The sequence below is a fragment of the Arvicola amphibius genome, chromosome X, assembly GCF_903992535.2.
Source record: "Arvicola amphibius chromosome X, mArvAmp1.2, whole genome shotgun sequence".
NCBI lineage: Eukaryota > Metazoa > Chordata > Mammalia > Rodentia > Cricetidae > Arvicola > Arvicola amphibius.
Window position 1 is genome coordinate 33,007,931 of NC_052065.1, and position 27,491 is coordinate 33,035,421.

Below are 27,491 nucleotides of genomic sequence, written 5' to 3' on the forward strand. Positions count from 1 at the left end.
TCCAGTGGTCACATAAGCAGTGAGGGATGGTTGTGAGTGTGGGGAGCTTGCTCCCAGGTCTCTGGGGTTTCGCTGGGTGGGGGTGGAGCAAAGGATGTTCCTCCAGGGACTAGAGTCTACAGAGCAGGGTCCTTCAGCCATGAACCCAGACACTCACCTCTCCAGGGGGAGTCAGGGCCAAGGATCTTGTGGTTTCAGTTGCAGTGGGGGATGGTTGCAGGTGAGGGATACTGCAGACAAGTCTCTGGAACTTCGCTGGGTGGGGAGGTTATAGCATTGCCTCAGGGGGCTAGGGTCTTAGAGATCTGGGCCCTCCAGACAGGAACCCAGACACTCACATCTTCAGGGGTAGTCAGGGCCAAGGCTGCAGTGGTCAGAGATGCCGTGGGAAGTGGTTGCGGGTGTGGGGAGGTTGCTCTCAGGTCTCTGGAGTTTTGCTGGGTGGAGGTGGGGCACGGAATAGGCCTCAGGGGACTAGAGTCTAGAGAGCTGGATCCTCTAGCCTTGAACCCACTCACCCCGTATTTCCCATCTTTATGTGTCTTTTTTTCTTTTATATTACTTTGACTGACTCTAAAGACTTTTTAACTACTTTCTTTCTATGACTGTCTATAACCATTTTCTTTTCTTTCTTAAGCCTACATGCAATTTAAACACACTTGAACCTGCTTATAGTTTTTTTTTTTTTCAGTATGAACCTCTTTTACTGCATATCTTTTAGCCTTTTTAGACTGCATAAGAAAACTTCAGACGGCTAAGCTACAAGTGGATCCTCAGCACAAATCTCAGCTGGCTCCCCTGCTCTCAGGCTGCTCAAGCCAAGCCTAAAGCTTGCAGCATGTTTGGAGGTGCATAACGGTGACCAGGAACTCTATTCAACCTTTCTAGTCGTAGGAATGCAGTACTGCATTGCCACGAGCAGTTTTTTTTACTTAGCTTACCATTTCTATTTAGTGCTGCCACTGAACAGCAGTGCTTCTTAGAGGAGCCATGTTTTTTATTTTTTTTATTTTTATTTTTATTTATTTATTTTTTTTTTTTTTTACTTTTTCAGCTTTCTCAGGCCCTACATAGAAATATGGGTCCCACATGGATAAGCCAAAGTGTAGTCGTTGGTTGTTTTTTACTCTTTACCTTTTTGGCTTTTGGGAAGTGCACCACCCAGTTCCTAAATTAATCACACAGGATCTTATTCTTACTTATGAACACCCAGCCTTAGCTTGCTTATCTCATCTACCTTATGCCTCTGGGCTTTGCCCTTTTCTCACTTCTATATATCTTACTTTCAGTCTTACTCCATGGCTGACTGTGTAGCTGTGTGGCTGGACCCTGGCAACCTCCTCTCCTTACCCTGCATCTTCCCTGTTTTTCTCTATTTATTCTCTCTGCCTGATAGCGCCACCTATCTTTCCTCCTGCCTTGCTATTGGCTATTTGACTCTTTATTATACCAATCATGTGTTTTAGACAGGCAATGTAACACAACTTCAGAGAGTTAAACAAATACAACATAAAAATTACAACACATCTTTGTTTATCATTAAAACAAATGTTCCATAGCATAAACAAATATAACACATCTTAAAATAATACTCTACAACAATCAACTGAAGCAAGTATATTCATCCTAGGCAATCCTTTAAACTATGAAGGAACAGAGGACCTGTTACATAATTAATTAATATTAATCTCTTTACATTGACATCAATGATTGAGGTAAATTGTTGATACCTCACAATTTACCCCAATTCAGAAAATGAAAACTACAAAAAGAAAAACAAAATCTTTTCAGTATATTTACTTCATGACATGTATTTGTATGTGTGCCTCATCTGTCTGTCTCTCATTTTCTCTATCTTATACACACAGTTTACACACACAGAGTCATAATTATGTTTTCTATAGTTTCAACACTAATGTTTTCTGAAAATAATTATTCCAATTCAACAGTTTATAAAAGCAGTGTAGTAAGTATATGTAATAAGCAATATAATAAGTGCATTGCCAGTACAAGGGATTCTTACTCTAAGGTACACATGATATGACTGGTACTTAAAATTTGCTAAGATTAATCCAGGCCTCTGTTAAATTAACCTAGATAACATCTTGAATGTTGAGGTGCCATTAGTATATTCATGTTTTCCTCTATAAGTACATTGGGAAGAGTGCAAAGTTAAAATTCTTCGTGGAAGTATGTGAATCCAAGGAAAAATTAGTCAATATGTGGAATTAATAAGATGAAACATATCATCACACTGTGTTAGATAGCATTAAAGTTAGTTAATGTCACTTTTTATTATTCTAAGGAGAGTTTTCATTTTAAAATATAACAGATTTTTTATTAGGTGGAAGATTAGAGAAACATGAGAAATTTGAATAACATTTTAAAATGTCATTAGGTTCATTTGTAACATCTATTTTCTATCAATTTTATAACTAACATTATTAAAATGAGAACACGATGCATCTTGACAGATTATTAGATTAATTTAGACTCTAAAGATCCTGATTTTCATGTTTGGCATGGAAAATTGAAGTCTTATTTAATGAATATTTATTATGATTCTACAGTGAACAGAAAAATACCTGTTTGTTCCTTTGAAAAGGCTTATAATTTAACTTGGAAAGTTCCCAAGAGGAAAGAATCAGTTCATTGAAATAATGATTTAGAATAATCAAGAGGGAGCCAGCTACCATTATCACCGAGGCCAGCAGCCTGAAAATAGAATAGTAATTACTGTGAACTCAGAAAAGTGCCAAGGGACTGTGGAGAGCATAAAGGAGTGGGACATGGGCATCATCAGTTCATGCTGTGTGGATGTGTAGTAAATCACTGTGAATATATATTATGATTAATGTATCTTAAAGCATTTTAAATAACTAGTAAAATGTGCTGTACAAATTAGAAGAAAAATTAGGCTAAAGGGTCTGAAAATTGCTCTTCCTTGAGAACTTTCCAGTGATAAGCTTCCAAAGTAAAATCTTTCTTTCCCTGTTGTCCTCATGTTGTTCGTGAGACCAGTGTTTTTATTTTCAGGAATTGTGTGAGATGAATGTGAAAGACATACACAAAAAGTTACATTATGTAAGACTATAATTAAAAACATATTAAGAACAAAAGTACCGAATGCTTAAAACTCATCATCCTACTTACGTCACTTAATTTTCCTATGTGCCTGTCTCTCAACACTGGCATCCATGTTTATGTGGTGAAAATCCTGTGATGATGAGCTATGGTATACCTTCTTCTAACTCCAAGTTCAGTGACACTACATCTTTAGCTTGCCATGTGCTGTGGAGGGAGCATTTACACTGTGAGAATTGGCAAATGCTATAGATTATAGGCCTATTTTAAAATAAATGGTTACTTTTATGGAAAGAAACATCAGCCTCATGCATGCTAAGCACAAGCTCTATCACTGATGCACACTTCCAGCCCCAGAAATCCTATCTTTAAAGTATGAATGGCACCAGAATCCAAAGAGTCTGGTAAGATGATGGATATTTTTTTGTGGTGAGGGTTGTAAGATGCAGAAAATATTTTCTATATTATTTTCCCCAGACTAATCACTAAACTCCTCCATTTTGAATTGATTTTGTGTCAGTTCCTAAATGACAGCATACTCTTGTGTTCTTTAGAACATTCATGTGAGCTCAGTAAGTGAGTAATTGTCCAACATGAGTTCCATCCCAGCTCTGAAATAAAAGCCAGTGTTCCAAAGAAATTTAAAAACTTTAAATGTGGCTTACCTTTTCTACTATGTGTATGTTGGAACAAGCCCTAACATTTCCATATGATCCCTTCATGACCAATGAAGAATGCGAGTGCTTACATGAGCTATCACCTTTCAAATGGCAGAGTTCAAAAGGTCCTACCAATTTTTTAAAATAAAATGCAGGATACAGTAAAGGAATCTACTAAAATATACCTTATAATTGACTTATGCCTTAATGCTTATAATAGGACAACCTGAAGAAAATATTTCTGAAATATATTCATTTGCTTCTTGTTCAAATTAACATTGGTGCTTAACAATGCTAACCTTTAGTTATGGGGGCATAAGATTTTTGCAGCTACCCTTTCCTTATTTTGTACAATGAAATATTCTTTTAGGCACGTACACTATGAATTTTCACAAATGCATAGCATTATGTAGCTGGCTCCACAGTCACAATGCTTCTTTGTGGTCAAGTGTTCTCCTTTCTCTAATCTTTGATAGTCAATTGCCTGCTTTTCAGACCTAAAGGTTTCTCAATCACAGAATGTCATAGAGATGAAATTCCACATGGGATCCTTTGAATCTGGCTTCCTCCATGTAAATGAATTTAACATTCACTTGTTCTTACATGTATCTCCTAATTTAATGGCTGAGTAGCATTTTATTTTATAGACAAACCATAATTGATCTGTTTACCTCCTGGAGAGTGTGTGGGTTGTTTGCAGTTCAGTGCTATGTGACCAAAACTTTTCTGACCATTTATATGCAAACTTTGTAAGGAAACATAAGTTTTTGCTTCTCTGTGGAAAATAATAAATACACAGAAGTGAGATTGCTAAATCATGCAGTAAATGGAACTTAATAAGAAGATAAAAAACTCCCTTCAAGAATGACTTTATCAGGTGTTCATAGGTTTGTGGGTTAAGATCTGGGTCTTCTATTCGATTCCATTGGTCGACTTATCTATTTTTATGCCAATACCAAGCTGTTTTCAATACTGTAGCTCTGTAATAGAGTTTGAAGTCAGGGATGGTAATGCCTCCAGAAGTTCCTTTATTGTATAAGATTGTTTTGGCTATCCTGGGTTTCTTGTTCTTCCATATAAAGTTGATTATTGTCCTCTCAAGATCTGTGAAGAATTTTGATGGGATCTTTAAGGGGATTGCATTAAATCTATAGATTGCCTTTGGTAGTATTGCCATTTTTACTATGTTGATCCTCCCAATCCAAGAGCAAGGGAGATCCTTCCATTTTCTGGTATCCTCTTCAATTTCTTTCTTCAAAGACTTAAAGTTCTTGTCAAATAGGTCTTTCACTTCCTTGGTTAGAGTTACCCCAAGATATTTTATGCTATTTGTGGCTATCGTGAAAGGTGAAGCTTCTCTGATATCTTTCTTTGCTTCCTTATCCTTTGTATATAGGAGGGCGACTGATTTTTTAGAGTTGATCTTGTAACCTGCCATGATACTAAAGGAGTATATCAACTGTAGGAGTTCTTTGGTGAAGTTTTTCGGGTCGCTTATGTACACTATCATATCATCTGCAAATAATGAAAGTTTAACTTCTTCCTTTCCAATTCGAATCCGCTTGATCCCCTTGTTTTGTCTTATTGCTATTGCTAGAACTTCGAGTACTATATTGAAGAGATAATGAGAGAGTGGACAGCCTTGTCGCGTTCCTGAATTTAGTGGGATGGCCTTGAGTTTCTCTCCATTTAATTTGATGTTAGCTGTCTGCTTGCTGTAAATAGCCTTTATTATATTTAGGAATGACCCCTGATAAAGGAGCTAAAAGCACACAATGGAAGAAAGAAAGCATCTTCAACAAATGGTGCTGGCATAACTGGATGTCAACCTGTAGAAGAATGAAAGTAGATTCGTGTCTATCACCATGCACAAAACTCAAGTCCAAATGGATTAAAGACCTCAATATCAATCTGAACACACTGAACCTGTTAGAGGAGAAAGTGGGAAGTACTCTACAACATTTGGGCACAGGAGACTGCTTCCTACGTATAGCCAGCAGCACAGACATTAAGGGCAACATTGAATAAATGGGACCTCCTGAAGCTGAGCAGCTTCTGTAAAGCAAAGGACACTGTCACTAAGACAAAAAGGCAGCCTACTGACTGGGAAAAGATCTTCACCAACCCCACAACAGACAAAGGTCTGATCTCCAAAATATATAAGGAACTCAAGAGAATAGACTTTAAAATGCTAATGAACCCAATTAAAAAATGGGGCACTGAACTGAACAGAGAATTCTCAACAGAAGAAGTTCGAATGGCCAAAAGACACTTAAGGGCATGCTCAACCTCCTTAGCAATCAGGGAAATGCAAATCAAAACAACGTTAAGATACCATCTTACACCTGTCAGAATAGCTAAAATCAAAAACACTAATGATAGCCTTTGCTGGAGAGGATGTGGAGTAAGGGGTACACTCATCCATTGCTGGTGGGAATGCAAACTTGTGCAACCCCTTTGGAAAGCAGTGTGGAGGTTTCTCAGGAAATTTGGGATCCACCTACCCCAGGACCCAGCAATCCCACTCTTGGGAATTTACCCAAGAGATGCCCAATCATATTACAAAAGCATCTGTTCAGCTATGTTTATAGCAGCATTATTTGTAATAGCCAGAACCTGGAAACAACCTAGATGCCCTTCAGTGGAAGAATGGTTGAAGAAAGTATGGAATATATACATGCTAGAATACTACTTAGCGGTAAAAAACAATGACATCTTGAATTTTGCATGCAAATGGATGGAAATAGAAAACACTATTCTGAGTGAGGTAACCCAGACCCAAAAAGATGAACATGGGATGTACTCACTCATAATTTGTTTATAGCCATGATTAAAGGACATTGAGCCTATAATTCGTGATTCTTGAGAAGATAATAAGGTGAATCCAAAGAAAAACATATAGTTATCCTCCTGGATACTGGAAGTAGACAAGATTGTCGGACAAAAAATGGGAACATAGGGCTGGGGTGGGATGTGGGGAGGGGGGATGGGGTGAGAAAAGTGTGAAGTGGAGGATGGGAAGAGCTTGGGGGAATAGGATGGTTGGGATATAGGAAGGGTGGATATGGGAACAAGGAATTATATACCTTACTTAAGGGAGCCATTCTAGGGTTGGCAGAGGCTTGACCCTAGAGGGGTTCCCAGGTGTCCAGGAAGACGCCCCCAGCTAGGTCCTTGGGCAGCTGAGGAGATGGTGCCACAAATGTCCAGATCCTATTGCCATACTCATGAATATCTTGCATATCACCATAGAACCTTCACCTGGCATTGGATGGAGAAAATGACAGAGCCCCACATAGGAGCACCAGACTGAGCTCCCAAGGTCCCGATGAGGAGCAAAAGGAGGGAGATCATGAGCAAGGAAGTCAGGACTGTGAGGAGTGCGTTTACCCTTTGAGATGGTGGGACAAATCTACCGGGAGACCACCAAGTCCAGTTGGAATGGAACTGATGGAACAGGGGACCAAACCGGGCTCTCTGAATGTGGCTGACGGTGGAGGAGGACTGAGAAACCAAGGACAACGGCAATGAATGTGAACTCTACAGCATGGACGGGCTCACTGTGAGCCTTAACCTTCACCTGGCGATGGATGGAGATAGAGACAGAGCCCCACATTGGAGCACCGGACTGAGCTCCCAAAGTTCTGATGAGGAGCGGATGGAGAGAGATCATGAGAAAGTCAGAACCATGAGGGAGGCGTTCACCCACTGAGACGGCAGGACAGAACTAATGGGAGACCACCAAGTCCACTTGGAATGGGACTGATGGAACATGCGACCAAATCGGACTCTCTGAGGGTGGCTGATGGTGGAGGCTGACCGAGGAGCCAAGGACAATGGCGATGGGCTTGGTCTCTACGACATGGACGGGCTCTGTGTGAGCCTTGTCAGTTCGGTTGCTCACCTTCCTGGACCTGGGGGGAGTTGGGAGGACCTTGGTCTCAACTTAGTGTAGAGAACCCTGATGGCTGTTTGGCCTCAAGAGGGAGGGAGTGGGGGTGTGGGTGGAGGGGAGGGGAGGGAAGGGGGAGGAGGAGGGGAGGAGATGGCAATTTTTAATAAAAAATAAATAAACTGGAAAAAAAAAGAATGACTTTATCATCCTTCAATCCTACCAGCTATGGATGTCAGTTGCTCCACATCTATGTCAGTACTTCACATTGCTAAAAATTTTACTTTAGCTATTTTTTAGATATGGCAGTTGCTCATTGTGGGTACTTGCATTTCTTCTGCTAATATTAATGATCATAACTCTGGTTTTCATCCACACTTTTTGGTGAGGCACTCCTTCATATCGTTGTTCTGTCTTAAGAGATTGTATGTTTTCTTCTTGATTTTATTAGATTGTCTAGATATAATTCTTTTGTCTATTATCTTATTTGTAAATATTTTTCCAGTCTGTGATTTCTCTTCTTGCCCAAAAATTATTTGTCCATTCCAGTGCTTTGCAACATTTTCTGTATGTTTTCTTCTGGTAGTTTTATATCTTACACTTAAGTTTTCACTCCATGCTTAATTTATTATTATAAATCTTGATAGATAGGAGTCTAGTTTATTTCTTCTGTGCATAGATAAATAATTTTCCAAGCAATGTTTATTGCAAACATTTTCTTTTCCTGGAAGCATTTTTAGTACCTTAGTTGAAGATCAGTTAACTATAGATTTGCTTCTGGACTTGTAATTCTATGCCATTGGTCTCAATGTCTGCTTTTATGCCAACATCTGTCTACATATTTTACTACATATTTGTAGTATGTTTAGAAGTCAGATAGTGTAAATGACCCCCTGCTTTGTTCTTCTTCCTCAAGATAGCTTTTGGCTTTTTTGCATGTTTCCATACAAAATTGTTTGGGGTTTTGTTTTGTTCTCTTAAGCTGTGTGAAAAATGCCATTGGTATTTCCATAAGGATTACATTGAATCTGTAATGTAGACAGATTGTAAGATTTTGAGCACTGCATTTGATCTGTAATATTTGTGGAATGTGGACATTTTGACAATAATGATTCTTCCAGTGCAAATGTGTCTCCTCTTCAATTGATTTCATCAGTGCTTTATGTTTTGCTTGTGGGAACCAGACGTCTTTCCTCCCATTTGGTTAAATTTATTCTGATGTTATTTATTTATTTATTCCTAGACATTTTATTACTGATTGTAATTCTTATACATAGAATTGTTTTGATTTCTTTTTCAGGTATGTCATTACTAACATATAGAGGTACTATTGATTTCTATGTGTTGATTTTTACATCCAACAACTTGTTGAATTCACTTTTTAGTGCTAAAGGTTTTAGAGACAACTACTTTCTTTATTCAAGTGGAAAAATTAAATATTCATTTGGAGCCTTTGTCTTTTGGCCTGAGCAATGAACAGACTTTCTTTCCCATCTGTTGCTAAGGAAATGGACAAAAATATTTTCTTTATATCATCATTTTTTCTTTTAAGGTTTATTTACATCATTTTATAATTTCCTTTATGTTACAGAATATTTGTTAGCAATCCTTATATCAATTATTATTTTGATCTTTCAGCTTCTTGTTAATTTTTCTCCTGTATTTCTCTTATTTGCATGGTAGAGTCAATGTTTCTGCAATATTTATTCCTTCCTTCCTTCCTTCCTTTTGGAGGGTAGATGAGTGGTGGACAGCTTTATCACTTTTTATTATATTTTGCCTTTATATGTCTCGATGTGAGTATTTGCAGGTAAGTACAATGCCCATAGACACCAGAAAAGGGCATTAATCCCCTGGAGCTGTAATTACAGGTAGTTCTAAGTTTTATAATTACAGGTGCTGGAAATTGAACTTACTTGCTCTAAAAGAATTGGAAGTGCTCTGAACCACTGTCTTTGAAGTCTTGGGCAACTCTTAGAAAGAGAACATTTAATTGCGGTGGCTTGCTTACAGTTTCGGAGCTTCAGTCCATTATCAGGATGGGGAGTGTGGCAGCATGCAGGCAGAGGTGATGTTGGAGCTGAGCATCCTACCTACATCTTGTAGGCAACAGGAAGGTATCCTGAGCATAGGAAATCTCAAAGTCCGCCCCTACAGTGACACACTTCCTCTAGGATAGCCACACCCACTCCAACAAAACCACACCTCCTAATAGCACCACTCCCTATGAGATTATGGGGCTGATTACATTTAAACTACCACAACCAGCCAGTAAACTAGTTCCCAAGCCCAACTTTATCTTTCTTATATTACTTGAAATGTCCTGTTATCTTATTTATCTTTAAAAATTCATTGACTGTCTTTCTGAGCAATCTATGAAGTGTTGATGGAGAAATTTCTGTTTTGTAATGATTGGAAGTATTTTAAACATTTTAAATAAATAAATGAGAGGGTTATAAAAAGTTTTAAAGAAAATACAGTTCATAATTTTTATAACAACTGGATTATTTCATCTATTAGAAAATTCAACTTCAAGCAATAACTTGTTGCTCTCTCATTATAATCAATGTTTAAAGTGTTCCAGTCCTGTCATTCATGAGTCACCACTACTGAAAATGGCACCTACCTGGGATATTATGAAGAATATCCCACTTATATACTCACCTTGAAGGAAATCAAGAGTTGAGCTTCAAAAGAGAAAATAGAAGATAATTAACAAATAGAAGAGGCCAATGGAAAAACAAAGATGCTTAGCAAAAATATAAAGATAAATAAAATTTTTTCAGATTATTAAAAACATAGAGGCCATTACAGGTAGATTATGTCTACATATGATCTAGGACTTCCAGTTATCCAGATGGGATAGTCTACTATCACCATGAATATTCCTCATTACTGATAAATTCTGTGTGCTTCTGATATAACAGAGCTCTAAATGGCTATTCTCATAATATGTTTCATCACAAAGGTGTTAAGAAAACTGGTAAGTAGTAGTGCCATGAGAAAAAATATTTCTTATCAGATTATATTGGGAAATGATAAATTAAATTCAACCAGTTTTCTCTACTGTACACTTTAAAATGCTACCTGGCATGATGAATCTATTAAAAAGAATTATTTATGGAGCATACCGTAGAATGTATATTCTGTGAAACATACTTGAAGAAAATAGACTCTAAAGTATAGAATGTGAACTTCGAAGTGGAGGGGAAGAAAACTGATATATATATATATGTGTATATATATATATACACATATATAATAAATAATAGATAATATATGTATCAGTAAATCCCTAAGAATCTTTGTCTCCCTGATATTGTGTGCAATCTACTTCTTATCCTTAGCAAGCCAAAATAATGAGAAGTTAAGTAACTTGTCCCAAGCTATTAATTTACAAGTGACAGAACTAGGATTTGGATCTAGAAGTTCTTGATTCATGACTTAGATAGTATATCTTCTATCATATAAGAAGAAAATGGTATTTCTGGTGTTTCCACTAATTTTCAAGCAGAGCAAGTCTTTTAAGAAAATTGCATAGAGCTGCAGTATAGCTCAATCATAGAGCACTTGCTTAGTGTTCAGAAAGACCTGGGTTTCATCTCCAGAACTGAAAAGAACAAAAATCAAAATGGAGGGCTGGAGGTTCCTAATAAATATCCCTCCTGGATTGAATTTTACAAACACGTGTGTGGGTGTTTATTCTATACAAGCACTGTGATTAATTGGTTTAGCACACAGGTACAATGTAAGAGAGCTTAACCTTCTACATTTTGTCCAAAAGGAATGAGGGAAAATGTCTGTGGCATTCACTAAGTACACCAATCTGTATGACTTTCTATCATCAAAAGGAAGCAGAAACAAGTTTCAGCCACAGCATCTCCCTCCTGCCCGTTCCTTATGTATCTACAGGTCTTCTTGATTCTAATCCAAGTTTCTGGTTTAAAAATGATTATCAAGAAAAAAAGGTTGTTGGTGGAATTCTTATGTGGTTCATGTTGGACATAAATTTTACAAAGAATTTCACAGGTGCTAAGTCTCATTCCTTTTGAATGACACACTGTAAACATGCCCAGAAATGTTCCAGATCGTTTCAAGAGTGAGCATATTGGGATTAGTTAGGGCATAATGTCTCTCTATGTATCTAAGGTTAGTTAAAGTGTTCCCATCTTTTCAACTCTGACATCTACCCCAGGACAACGGCACTATTCAGTTGCTGTATAGGGTAACAGACTTACAGGTGAGTTCTTCTAAGACCTTAATAGTTTACATTTAAGGATACTAGACAGCAAATTTTAAACCAAGAACAATAATAAAAATCTACATAAAATAGTATTAAATACAATATTGAGTGCCAATAGAACAAAAGATTTAAACATTTTAAATGTCTGTGATTTTTGAGATTATAATTTAATTACATTTTTCCCTTTCCTTCCCTCCCTCCAAAGGTTCCCATAGACCCATGCCCACTCTCCTTCAAATTCATGGCCTCTTTTCACTAGCTGCTACCACATGTATATATGTATGTGTATATACCTGTACTTGTATATTATTAAATATAACTTTTTTAGTCTGTATGATGCTACCTATATGTGTGTTTTAGGGGTGACCATTTGGCACTAAGCAGCCAATTGGTGTGCTCTTCATTGAGGAAGTCCTCCTGTCCTGTTTCCAGTTTTCTTTAGTTGCCTATAGTTCTTTATCTGTGAATTTTTAAGAATATGGAGAAATTTGATACAATACTTACTTGGAATGTACTGTGCATCCAGTTCTGCTTTAAGAATCAGAAAAATAAACCAAAAAAAAAAAAACTGGACAGAGTGATGCATAATTATGATCTCAGAGCTTACAAAGTGGAAGCAGGAGGATCAGAAATTCAAGGCCATCATTAGGATAGATAACATGCTTAAGGTCAGCCTGGGCTATGTAAAACCCTGCTTACAAGCTGGTAAAGAGACAGATGCCAACAGGAGACAGATATGTGACAAATGACTCTTCTACTGAATTTCCCCTGGAGGCTGGAGTGTCTCCCAAATTCCAGTTTTACTAACACCAAACACACCTGATCTTCTCGTCCAAACAGTATTGTGTTCTCAGTGTGCCATGATGGAGAGCATGTTCAGAAGTCCTATCTTCAAAAGCCAATGGAAGCATAATAGTTACTAATGTGAAGAAAAAGTGAATCAGAATCAAGAGAAGGTGAAACACATTAGCACGGTCTTCTGTGCCTAGTAAAAGAAATTCACTCCATGGAGAAACATTTTAAAGATCAGAATGAAGTAAGGAAGTAAATCACACAGATATTAACAGGAAGAGTCTTCCTGTTGTGGAGTATTAGTTGAAGATGTATTACATTCTTTCATGCTATGGAATATCTGTTTAATGGTGCAAAGATGTGTTGCATTCTTTTATGTTGTATTTGTTTAACTCTATGAAGCTCTGTTATTTTGCCTGCCTAGAAGACGTGCTTAGTCTAATAAAGAGCTGAATGGCCAATAGCTAAGCAGAAGAAAAGATAGACAGGGCTGCCAGGCAGAAACAATAAATAGGAGGAGAAATCTGGGAAAACAAGATCGGTGAGTGAAAGGAGAAGGAGAGGAAGACTCCAGGGGCCAGCCACTTAGCTACACAACCAGCCATGGAGAAAGAAGAAAAAAAAAAAAAAAAAACAAAAAAAACATAGAAAGGAAAAAGCCCAGAGACAAAAAAATTAGATGGGATAATTTAAGAGAAAAACAAGTCAAGCTAAACCAGGGATTCATAAGTGAAAATAAGACTGTATTTACTGGGGAGCTGGGTGGCAGGCCACCAAAGGGTAGAGAGGCAAAAAAGCGTTAAAAAAAATTATACCTTCCAAATAGAAAAAAAAATGGCAAGTGCAAAGGCCTTGAGAATTGAGTATGTTGGCACACTAGAATAGTGTGTGCCATGAGTGCCTAACATGCAGTAAACAAGGTAGTGTGTGATTGTTTGAATGTTGAATGCTTCCTATGGGCTAAGAACTTAATCTTGAGCTTGGTCCTGTTAGGAGGTAAAGAACCTTTAAGAGGTGAATCTGAGTGGAGGCAGGATACTATTGTGCATCTTTAGACCAAAGGATTGTAACTGAAATCAGTGCCAAATTCAGCAAACTGGAGTTGAAAAAAGCTGAATCTTTAGGTGGCCTGTGAACTCTGCAGATCACTGTCAGAGTCACCTAGTGTCTTTGTGTTATCTGCCTTGACCTGTATAGGAACCTGTATTTACAACCCATGATATTGGTATGATATATGTACACACAAACAGTGGCTGTTACTGTTTTTTAATTTTTATTTTTACCAATAAAAATTTTTATTATATCAACTTTTATTTACTTGTCAATATTTTACAAATAACTTTTGATGACAAAAATATTCAACTAGATTTAAAAGAATTGAGCCAAAATTCACCATAAGAGAAAAAGACAACTCAAGATTCTGTACCTGCCTCTTCCAACAAAATTCCTGGGAATAATGGTGCTTAAAGAGGTAGCTATATTGTACAGCTCAACAAAGCAAGCTGGGAGGTGAGGAGGGGCCAGCAGTGGAGATAGTACTGTGCCTATGTCTGCTGAAGCTGGATGCTTTCACTGTTTCTCTCAGCACAGACTCCTCTGAGTCAAACAACTACCATACCTCAAAAAAGCAACATATGTCACAGCAGATAACAGGTCCAGAGGTCAGGAGGTACAAACAGTAGATGGTTTCTGAAACTGTTGAAATACAACATAATCCCCTTACATTTAGCTCAAAATTATTCGATGACTTCCATTGCATCTAGTATAAAATCTAAACCCTTCCATAGCTTATAAAGTCCTATACAATCTGGTCTCTAATATAGCCATGGTTCTTTTTTTTTTTTACCTTTCCCATTGCCTTTCTTGCCTACCAGAAGGTTTTTGCCAAAGGTTACTTGTTTCTTGTTTTGCTTGTGGCCTATTGTGTTCTACTGAAGCAGTCTCTGAGGTAGAGTTTAGACCTGGGGTGTTGTGAAAAGAGTATCACTTGGGGTTGTGGGGCAGAGAGCAGTGTCTCAAGCAGATGAAGGCAGAAGGAAATGTCTAAGCTGAACAAACGCCGCTGGAAACCTGGATACTAAGTTCAAGTGACCCCTCAGAGAGCTTCTGAATTGAAACAAGAAGGCCAGATCTTCATGCCCCAACCTCTACTAGTCCCTGCAGTATGCTCACCCTGGGCAACATTGTGACCATTCTTGAGGTGGTTCTCTGTAAGTTGTATAAGATCCTGTCTCAAAAAAATAGAAAAGTAAAAGTACAATTGGAAGAAAAATTACTCAGTCTTCCATATCATATTACACTAGCACAAATGGACTAAGATAAGGGGAGAGCAAATATAGTCTTTGGCAACGTAGTTTGTCTAGACATGAAAGTAAAGGTGCCTCTCTCTCTCTCTCTCTCTCTCTCTCTCTCTCTCTCTCTCTCTCTCTCTCTCTCTCTCTCTCTCTCTCTCTCTCTCTCTCCCCCTCGGGATTCACTGTGTATTTCTGGCTGGTGTGGAATTTGAAATACATACCAGGCTGGCCTGAAACTCACAGAGACCTGCCTGCCTCTGCCTCCCAGGTTCTGGGATTAAAGGCACTATATGCCACTAAAAAGTTTTAAGTGTCTTTAAAACACTATTGAGGGCAGGAGAGATGGTTCCGCAGGTAAAAGTTCTTGCTGCCAAACATGATCCCCTGATTTCAGTCTCCAAGAAACACATGGTGGAAGGAGAGAGCCAATTCCCATAAATTGTCTTCTGACTTCTACAATGTGTAATGTGTACCATCTACCATCACATCTCTCTCTCTCTCTCTCTCTCTCTCTCTCTCTCTCTCTCTCTCTCTCTCTCTTTCTCTCTCTCTCACACACACACAAATAAATAAATAGATAGATAATAAATGTGATAAAAATTAGAAATTACTTGATATTATAATGTTATAAGTATAGAATGTAACTATAGAAGTTGGGAAGATAGAGGTCTATACAGCAGGAAAAAATTCATACTCAGCATTTCTTGAGAAGCAGGAGAAAAAGAAAAATACACCACAGGTACTTATAACATTATGTTTGCTCCAGAGCATCTCTTTAAGTTGGGCCTAGACTGAAACCCTTCTGGGTAGTTGGCATGACTTCAGGTCCCCAAGCAGGAAAGTCATAGCTTCTCCAGCTACCACCTCTTTGCCTTGGTATGTCTCATTACCAAAGGTAATTTTCTCATCAGTTCCCTAAAGAACTTGTTATTGGCTACTATGCAAGTGCAATCCAATAACATAAAGGAAGATAAATCATATTAGTAAGCTCTGACAGTTGGATAGCCAACCATATTAATATGAATTTTGTCCAAGATAAAATTGAGAGCCAGAAGAGTTCAAAATTCAGGTCTCCAGATCAACAATGACAGTGTTGTTACAGGAAGCGGAGGCTAACCCATCAGTCCCATGGCCTTTGACTTTCCAACTCTAGCAAAGTTACAGGAAGCAGAGGCTAACCCATCAGTCCCATGGCCTTTGACTTTCCAACTCTAGCAAAAACCTGCCACACTCTCAAGAGTACACAAGTCTCAATTTCTGCTCATGTCCTCTGATAGCTGATGGTATTCCTGATACACAGGATGCCTGAGGTTGTGATTTGGGGTTTTTGATTAACTTGCTTAGGTGGGAAGATACAGATTTCTGTGGTCTGTGTGTGTCTGTGTGACTATTTTTGTTGTCTCATGTTCTCCCTCACATCTGGCTCTTTATCCCTGCTTTGACATCACCCTTTGTTTTTAAATTCCTCAGCTCAGTCCTGGTCCTTGACCTTCCTGCATTAGGACAGACACCTTTCTATCTTAAGCTTCTATGTTTGCTTCATTCAGGTGTGATCCCTGCCAGTTCCACAAAGCAGGCCTTTAGTTGACCACCAGACATCTAAATGTAATGAAACATCCATATGTCCATGAATATTTAACACTTATTCATTATTGTATTTATTCTCAAGCAGTGTCACTAAATGCCTCTTGCATGTAGAAACTGGAAACAGAATAAGTCATTGAGTAACAGGTGGGGTTTCTGGCTCCAGGAACACAGAAGTTTATTTCAGGTGGACACAGAGGCAGTCCTTAGGAAGAACTAAGAGGCATGGAAGAGAAGCGAGAGGTTCAAGATTAAACATGTAACACATAACTTCCACAGATGTGAGGGCATTTGTTTGCAATGTACTGGCCAATCTTCCTTATCCATCTTCTACAGGGATGAAGTGACAAATTACCACAAACTAGGTGGCTCAAAATAACAAAGTATTGTCTTACTGAAAGTTAGAAGTCGAAAGTCAAGGTATCAAATAGATTGGCTCATTTTGAGGCCTATGAGGGCAAGTGTCTGGTCCATGCTTCTCTCCACTTTTGGGTAGGTTGACAGGCATTTTTGGTACTCCCTGGCTTGTGCTCCATCTTTACATGTTGTTCTTCCTTCCTGACATCACATTTTTTATCTGTGCATGCCTGTCTATCTCCACATTTTTCCCTTTTTATAAGGACACCAGCCATATTGGGTTAGAATCCACCGTAATGATCTCCTTTCAACTTAATTGTCTCTGACAAGTGCCAATTTAAAAAAAAAAAAAAAAAAGCTTTACAAATAAAGCTTTATTTGGATGCACTGAAGGATAGAATTTTAACATAACTGTTTTGATGGTCACAATTAAAGTCATAAATACCCCTTAAGGATGGTGGTTTTGCTCCAGATGTTAGGAGTACTGCCTAGAAATGGTCCCTGGTATTTCTAGTGACTGTCATTACATAGCCAAAATTGGTCTTGAATTTGCCATCCTCCTACTTTTGCTTCCTGAGAATAGGGATTATAGGCATCTGTCATCATCTTCAAACTTAATTCTCATAGTTCTTAAGATTGGGAAGTCCAAACTTGTGGTACCATCATCTGACAAGGCCCTCATGCTCTGTCATAACAGGGCAAAAGGACATGAAAATATGTGAGAGACAGAGGACAGGAGCAAGTTAATCTATGAGAGAGACAGTGGCAAGGAAAGAAGAGAGAGGGGAGGAGGGGAGAGGGATGAGAAGGATGAGAAGGAAGCGCAAAGGCAAAAAAGAAGAGAGATCGCTTTTATAAAACTGTGGCCATGATAACTAACATCTGTAATCTTTCCAAAAGTTGAGACCTTTGTTATGTAACCCCTTCCTAAAGGCCCCACTTCCCAGAGCCATCACAGTGTCAGATAAATTTTATTGTGAATTTTGGAGGGATCCTTCAAAACACAGTACTCCAGAGACAGTTTATAAGCTGGGATACAGTATTAAACAGCGAGTCTTAAAACATCAGTCAGCAGTAATTCCTGAATGAGACAGGAAGTAGTCATTGTGAATCCAGCAATTATCACAGCTGATGGCTTAGAGAGAAGCATTATTCAGGGAGGCCTGGGGGGGGGGGTGTTGTGTCCAAGACTTTACAGGACAGGGTATCAGGTGGTAAGGAGAAGACAAAGAAAGCTTTGCAGACCTTAGGTGAGTACTGATCAGTACATGAAGTGTTGTTAGCAAACTACCCAGATCTGAGGGAAAAAAATCAAAAGGACTGGCAGAAACAAACTCACAGAGAACAAAGAAGAGTTGTTCTTCTCAGACAGAATGGAAAGCATTACGCGTGGTACGGTAGGGTTAAATAATGATCCTCCAGTGAGGCCCAAGCCTGTGAATGTGTTGTGTTCCTTTGTAGACATGTTTACATTTAGAATCCTAAGAGGGAAGATTTTATCCTGAATTATCTAGTGGTTCCAGAATAATCACAGAGGTTCTTATGCAAAGGGGGCAAGAAGTGACAATCAGAGGATATGTGACATGTAAGTAGAGGCCAGTATGGAGAGGCTTAATGACATTTGACTTGAGCACAATTAGACTTACTTTGGACATCTGGCCTCTAGAATGGCAAGGTAATTCACTGTGCTGTTTTAAGTCACTAACTTTGTGAAAACTTAGTCTAGCAAACACAAGTTAAGAAAAGTGAAAACTTCACAGATAAGAGCACTATTTGAAGGCAGTGATAAAGCATGAACAACGTTATGAGATTTCCAAAATCCCAAATAGTGCTAAGTGAACTTGGGCAAGGTGATAAGAGAAACCAATCTTAAAAAATAAGGTGAGATAGCTCAATGGGTAGAACTGCTTGTTGTCCAAGCTTGATGACCTTAGGTGGATCCCTGGAATCCATAGTGGAAGGAAAAACCAAGTCAAGTTGTTCTGTGGCCAGCACATGTGCACTGTGACATACGCATGCCAACATTACTTACATACACACCACATATACATTAATTGGTAACAACAATAAAATTAAATTTAAAAACAAAAATTAATTAGATGTGCGTTCTAATAAACATCAATGAAAATTGAAACTAACCTAATATTCACTGAATACTGTAAACAAGAAATGTTTACAGTTTACCCAAGTAAACAGATATTCTGTGTTTTACCTCTGAATCTACCAATAAAAGAGCAAAATTTGGGCCGGGCGGTGGTGGCGCACGCCTTTAATCCCAGCACTCGGGAGGCAGAGGCAGGCGGATCTCTGTGAGTTCGAGGCCAGCCTGGTCTACAAGAGCTAGCTCCAGGACAGGCTCTAGAAACTACAGGGAAACCCTGTCTCGAAAAACAAAACAAAACAAACAAACAAAAAAAAAAGAACAAAATTTGGAGTATGGGAGGATAAAAATGTGCACAGATTCTTGACTAATTATGATAATTGAATGACAAGGCAAATGAAAGAGATCAGCATCACTGGGCATTGCAGCAATGCAAATTGAAACTATAGTAGTATAGCACTGTATATCTGTTGGGTAGCTAAAATTGAAAAGGGCCAACCATATCAAATGCTGGAAAGAATATAGGCCTATGGGTCCTATATGCTTTGGATGCTCATGTAAAATCATAGAACACTTTGAAAAAGAGTGTGAGGTTTTTTTTCAAATATTAACCATTCATTAACCAGCCATTCTACTCCAAGTTCTTACCCTAGAGCTATGAAAGCCTATATCTGTGCAGATACGTGTACTTGAATCCTTAGAGTAGTTTAGTGTATAACAATCCTGAAGTGGAAGCAGTCTAAATGTCCATCAACAGATGAATATATTTTGCTATATCCAGGTCTATGAAATCCTGCTCAACAACGAGATAATACGAAATATTGATACATGCAATATGAATGAATTTTGAATAATTGTGCTGAGTGAAAAAAGTGAAGCAAAAAGAATATATACCATATGAATACATTCACATAAAATTCTGGATAATACAAAGTAGATTATAGTAACAGAAAGCAAAATAGCAATTGTTTAGGAGTGGTAGTTGGGATAGTAGAAGGGATGACATAATTGTTGCTTATGAAGGACAACAAGAAAACTTAGATGTAGGTATAGATCCACTTTAAATAGGTGCCATTCATCATATAATAATCTCTCAATAAAGTTCTTTAAAATTGTAATGCCTCCTATCAGACATGGCAGCATGCACCTGTGCTCCCAGCACTTAGTGGATGAAAGCAGGCTGGATAGTCTAATATTACTTAGTATAAAATTATTTAAAGTTTAAAGACAGCCAGAACTATAAACAGTATGCTCCAGGCTGGCTAGCACGTGCTATAGAGTGAGACCAAATCTTAAAAACAAAAGAAAACCTTGTAGCACACCAATAAAATATACTAGAAATTCCCATGTATAAAATTCTAAAAATTAAAAATTTTGATTTTTTGTGTTTTTTTTTGTTTTGCTTGAAACAGGCTTTCTATATGTAGCTGTGCTCTCCTGGAGCTCACTGTTAGACCTGATTCTTCCTCATAGAGATCCTCCTGCTTCTGCTTCTACTTCCCAAGTGTGGGGTTTACTGGTGTGTGCTACCATACTTGACAGAAAAATATTAAATAATAGAAATAAATCCTCCATGAAATTTGTAAATTCTATGAGAAGAGAATTTTTAAACATTCTTGAAAGAGAATTGAATAGACAGAATGATACTCATTTGATTTTGAATATGTTCATTAAGGAATATCCTCCCAGAACAGCTAGATAAACAGAAAACTAGACTAGTACTTTAGGAATCTGAGAATTATAGCAAAGCAGTAGTTGTGTACAAGCAGAAAGATAGACTTTCTGTCCATAAATATAACCAATTATTTGTGAAATTTTTGTATCTGATACAGGCCTAGACCATTAATTCTCAGAGGCAAAATTGGCATTTTAAAAAATGGGACTGAGCCAACTTGGAAAAAGAGAAAAGCAAACCTGTTCTTTGCACCACAAACACCATCTACAATAGTACACTCCGATGGATCAGGACTCTAAATATAAAAATGAAACTAAAGACAAATAGACAAACAGGTATGGATGGTGCCCACTTTTAATTCCAGCACTCAGGAGGCAGATGCAGGCAGATATCCGAGTTTGAGGCTAGCCTGATCTGCAGAGTGAACTCCAGGACATCCAGGCCCACACAGAAAGATCTTGTATCAAAGGAAAAAAGCTGGGTGGTGGTGGCACACACTTTAATCCCAGCACTGGGGAGGCAGAGGCAGGAGGATCTCTGTGAGTTCGAGGCCAGCCTGGTCTACAAACTGAGTACCGGGACAGCTAAGACTGGTATACAGAGAAACTCTGTCTTGAAACGCACAGCACAGCACACACACACACACACACACACACACGCACGCACGCACGCACTCATGCACGCACGCACTCATGCACACACGCACAGCAGGAGTGGGGTGGGGAGTTAGGCATATTTACCTTCAATGTAAGGAGTGGTTTTCTAGCTATGACTCAAGATGAAGACTTGTTAAAAGATTAATTTAAGAGAGCAGATAAAACGAAAGTGGTTTTACATGACAAAGTGTTCATAAACAGGACTGAGGAGATGGCTTTGTGGATAAAGTGTTTACCACATAAACATGAAGACCAGAGTTTGGATCTCCAGCCCCAACATGGGAAGGCTGGTAACTACTGTAATACTAGCAGCACACACAAGGCATCTCCAGAGCAAGCTGGGTAATTAGACTAGACAAAGCAAGGTGGAAAGCAATTGAGGAAGATAGCCAGTGTTGACTTCTTACCTACACACACCACACCCCACACACACACACACCACCCACACACGTGCACCCTCACACATTTGAACACACATGCACGCATGGACACTGCAAAACCAAAAGATAATTGTCAAAATGAGACTGAAATCCTTAGTATAAAATTACTAAAAGCTGAGACAATATTGAAATTCACAGTGCATTATCACCATATATAATTACTATATATCAATTAAAATTAAAATTTTGCTGAACAGGAGAGATGGCTCAGATGTTCCAAGCACTTTTATTTTTTAAAGGACTTGAGTCACGTTTCCATTACCTATGTCAGTCACCTTTAACTCCAGCTCCAGGGGATTTGACACCTTCTTCTGGCTTCTGTGGGCACCCCACACAGACATGTGCAGAGTCCCCTACATATACACACAACAAAATAAAGCCTTTAAAATTAAGTAAAATTTATAAAAATAAATGTCAAACTAAAAGGAAAAACTTGAGGAACAAAAGCACAATCAACAGAAAATGTGTAAAAAGGCATGAACAATTGATTATATGACTCTCAAATATAGACAGATATTCAAACTCATTTGCAATTAAATTTTAATTAGAAAACTGAAAATTAAAATAATATTGAGATGGTCAGTCTCACCTGTCAGACTGACAAAATTTAAGAAGTGTGGCAATGCATTTCATTCCCCATAGGAATGCAAGTACTATTATATATGTCTGGGGGGACTGCAAAATAGTATAATCTTTCTGGAAATTTCAGAATATCCAGGTACTTCTGTATTTATTTTTTATAAAGCAATTCTAGTGCTGGGAATATAATTTAAAGTAATACCTGCCATATATATATATATATATATATATATATATATATATATATATAACATCACACTGGATGATTTCTTACAACTATGCTTACTATGAGCTACTGGAAACATTTCAAATGATATACAAAAGAGAGGGATTTTATAAGCTATTGTGTATTTACACCATGGAGTGCTAATTAAAACAAAGCACAAGGACAGATATTCCCATGGACTAATTTACAACAAAAATGTCAAAGTGCAAAAGAATATCTATAACATACTATACTTCTTGCAAGAAGAGGAAAATATAAGAAGATGCACATGTATCTGCTTTCTCGTGCAAAGTATGTCTGACACAGATAAGGTAGAAACTGAAGGTTTCGTCTTCTACAGGAAATGGTCAACGAAAAGAGAGGGAGAAAGTTAGAGTTGATGAGAGGAGACTATGCTTCTCAGAACTCTTCAACATGGCTTACCTCTTGGAAGCATTTTTCATAGGGAAATTTTCATGGGGTCCCACCCGTAAGCAAAGAACTATGGGCAACCAATGACTGCTGCGAGAAGGAGAAGCCTTTCCCATGGATGAGTACCTTTATTTCTTTGTCCAATGCAGGAGTGGCAATCTTTGAAACCATATACACACCAAATCAAAACCAGACTCAGCAGGTTTTAACACACACATGTGCACATGCATGCATGTATTTCTGTATACAGGTATGGCTGCAGCAATAATAATCAAGAAAGGAGACAGCTAGCAACTGGAGAGTGAGGGGACTTGGGTTGGTAGCTGGGAGGAGATGGAGGGAAGAAACAGGAGAAAAGTGATGTAATCATCTTTTAATTTTAGAAAAGAAAAAAGAACATGTACCACATATTCTCTTCCAATATATAAAATATAAACCTGGATGTAAGCACAACCCAAATGGAATATGGTCATGAATTAAACCAAATTGCATTGCAAATGAGTATCATAACCACACCAAATAAAATATGGGATAAAAGTCTTAATCTAAATGTTCTTAGAAGAGGCTGTCTTGACAAGATATCATAAAAACTAAAGACAAAAAGAACTTCACACAAATGCCACATTCTAGTTAGTAAACCCAGTTCTTATAAACATATTAGTTGGTAATTTTAAAATTATTTTGTGTGAAAAGTGAAATTGAATATATCCAGTAACAATATATTTTTGGAAGTCTTAAAGTTTTGTTTCTTTCCCCCCGTCCCTCCTCAAGTCCAGCGGATCCCAAGGTTTTGGGATCAGAGAGCTATGAAAAGTGTCTGCCCAGGCACTTCCGGTTTTTCTTCCCCCAATCCCTCTGCTGCTTCTGCTGCTGCTCAGGAGATCAGATCAGCCACTGATGGTAATACCAGCACCACTCCGCCCACCTCTGCCAAGGAGAGAAAGTTAAACAGTAGCAGCAGTAGCAGCAGTAACAGTAGTAACGAGAGAGAAGACTTTGATTCCACCTCTTCCTCCACCCCTCCACAACCTAGAGATTCGGCATCCCCTTCAACCTCGTCCTGCTGCCTCGGGGTTCCAGTGGCCACTTCCAGCCACATAACGATACAGAAGAAGCTGCGTTTTGAAGACATCCTGGACTTTGTAAGGTTTGAAACGAAAATAGCTGAGGAATCTTCCTCCTCATCTTCCTCATCATCGCCCACTGCTGCAACCTCACAGCAGCAGCAGCAGCAGCAGCAGCAGCAGCAGCAACTTAAAAATAAGAGTATATTAATTTCTTCTACTATGGCTTCAGTGCACCATGCAAACGGCATGTCTAAATCATCTCCCACGGTCTCTAGCTTTGCTAACAGCAAGCCTGGCTCAGCTAAGAAGTTTGTTATCAAGAACTTTAAAGCAATACAATCAATAGGAGAAAAAAAAAACCTTTACCTTCAATTTTCATAGATAAGCCTAAATTACCAGAAAACTATACAGATGAGACATGGCAGAAGCTGAAAGAAGCAGTGGAAGCTATTCAGAATAGTACTTCAATTAAGTACAATTTACAAGAACTCTACCAGGCTGTAGAAAATCTTTGTTCTTACAAGATTTCTGCAAATTTCTATATGCAGCTGAGACAGATCTGTGAAGATCACATCAAAACACAGATTCATCAGTTCAGAGAGGATTCATTGGATAGTGTTCTTTTTCTTAAAAAAAAAAAAGATTGATAAATGCTGGTAAAATCATTGTAGGCAAATGATAATGATCAGGAACATTTTTTTATTTCTGGATAGAACTTATGTTCTTCATCATTCCATGCTACCCTCCATTTGGGACATGGGATTAGAGTTATTTAGGGCTCATATTATAAGTGATTAAAAAGTTCAGACAAAAACAATTGATGGCATCCTTCTCTTGATTGAGAGAGAGGGGAATGGTGAAGCAATCGATAGAAGTTTACTTCAAAGCCTTTTAAGTGTGCTGTCTGATTTGCAAATTTACCAAGACTCTTTTGAACAACGATTTTTGAAAGGAACTAACCAGCTTTATGCAGCTGAGGGTCAAAAGTTAATGCAAGAAAAAGAGGTTCCTGAGTATCTTCATCGTGTTAAGGCCTAGAAGAAGCATACAGACTTATTACTTACTTAGATCAGACCACCCAGAAGTCACTAATTGCTTCTGTTGAGAAACAACTTCTAGGTGAACATTTATCAGCAATACTTCAGAAAGGTTTAAATAACCTTCTTTATGAAAATCGAATTCAAGATCTGTCTCTTCTGTATCAGCTCTTCAGTAGAGTTCAAGGCGGAGTTCAGGTTCTCCTACAGCAGTGGATTGAGTATATCAAGGCTTTTGGAAGTACTATTGGTATTAATCCTGAAAAAGATAAAACCATGGTTCAAGAATTGTTGGACTTTAAAGATAAAGTTGACCATATAATTGATACCTGCTTTCTGAAAAATGAAAAATTTATCAATGCTATGAAAGAAGCATTTGAAACATTCATTAATAAAAGACCGAATAAACCAGCTGAACTGATAGCTAAGTATGTAGATTCAAAACTTCGTGCTGGCAATAAAGAAGCTACAGATGAAGAGCTTGAGAAAATGCTGGATAAAATAATGATTATATTTAGATTTATCTATGGCAAAGATGTTTTTGAGGCCTTCTATAAGAAAGATTTAGCCAAACGCCTATTAGTTGGCAAGAGTGCATCTGTAGATGCTGAAAAATCAATGCTGTCTAAACTGAAACATAAATGTGGAGCTGCATTCACCAGCAAGCTCGAAGGGATGTTTAAAGACATAGAACTTTCAAAAGACACCATGATTCAGTTCAAACAGTATATGCAGAACCAGAATGTACCTGGCAATATTGAATTAACTGTGAATATCCTGACAATGGGTTACTGGCCAACATATGTACCTATGGAGGTCCATTTGCCACCAGAGATGGTAAAGCTTCAGGAAATTTTCAAGACATTTTACTTAGGCAAACACAGAGGCAGGAAACTCCAGAGGCAGTCAACTTTGGGACACTGTGTGCTAAAAGCTAAATTTAAAGAGGGCAAAAAAAGAACTTTAGGTCTCTCTTTTTCAAACCCTGGTGCTGCTAATGTTTAATGAAGGGGAGGAGTTAAGTTTAGAAGAGATCAAGCAAGCTACCGGGATAGAGGATGGAGAATTAAGGAGAATACTGCAGTCACTAGCCTGTGGCAAAGCTAGAGTTCTGGCTAAAAATCCAAAGGGCAAAGATATCGAAGATGGTGACAAATTCATTTGTAATGACAATTTCAAACACAAGCTATTCAGGATTAAGATCAATCAAATCCAAATGAAAGAAATGGTTGAAGAACAAGCAAGCACTACAGAAAGAGTATTTCAAGATAGACAATACCAAATACCAAATTGATGCTGCGACTGTCCGAATTATGAAGATGAGGAAAACACTTAGCCACAATCTTCTTGTTTCAGAAGTCTACAATCAGCTAAAATTTCCAGTAAAACCTGCAGATCTAAAGAAGAGAATAGAATTCCTAATTGATCAGGACTACATGGAAAGAGATAAAGAAAACCCAAACCAATACAACTATATTGCATAGAATGTTGGCCTTGAAACATTTGTTGTCATATGCCATAGCCATTGGATAAACTAACTTGTTGAATCTCAAAAAAGTTTTGTTTCTATTTTTATATACAGAGACTAATATGACCTCTTTCAATGGGTCTTGAATAATTATTTGAAAGTACCTAGTCCAACTTAATGAAACCTATGCCCTTCACATACTAACCAAAACCCTGGCTACACACATTCAGGCCAAATTTCTGTAACAGACCATGGCAGTTTGAATAGATGCAGAAAGAGTAAGAACCCTGGCCAAACTTCTGTGGATGACTCCACTAGAGGTTCTGGTGACCCATCTTGCCTTCAGATAGCCACTGAGGAAGAAAGAAAACAATATATATTTTAGATGATGAAAGCTACACTTGTCAGTCTCAGTTCAAATAAGAAAACTATTAGAATAATATTTGTGGTGTTTGATTGGAATTGGAGGTGTCAGAAGGAACTTACAGCCTTTGACATATACATCCAGCTACATAAGAATATAGATGTAGGGCTAGGCGGTGCATACCTTTACTCCCAGCATTCAGAAGGCAAAGACAGGTGGATCTCTGTGAATTTGAGGTCAGTCTGGTCTACAGAGTGAGTTCCAGGACAGTCAAAGCTACATAGGGAGACCCTGTCTTGAAAAAATAAGAAAAAAGGAAAAGGGAAATATAGATGCGTGTTTCTGGGTTAGTACACACATGCATTATCTTGCTCTGTCTACTGATACATACAGTATGATATATACAATTAGATATATAGATACAGTTAGCAAACTATTAAAAAGAATTATTTCCAGGCATTGGTTTTCAAAATACAGTTCTCCTTTGCAAAAGAGTGGAGCTCCTTTGGGAAGTAAACAAATAAATGATATATCTAGACATTTTGAAGGATATGTGAATAAA

General features: G+C 38.0%; 2 pseudogenes; one reads left to right on the forward strand and one right to left on the reverse strand.

Annotated features, from left to right (window-relative positions):
- The first annotated feature begins 23,799 nt into the window (after positions 1–23,799).
- LOC119805144 lies at positions 23,800–26,581 on the forward strand (annotated as a pseudogene).
- Positions 26,582–26,729: 148 nt separating this feature from the next.
- LOC119805536 lies at positions 26,730–26,900 on the reverse strand (annotated as a pseudogene).
- Between the last annotated feature and the right edge of the window lie 591 nt (positions 26,901–27,491).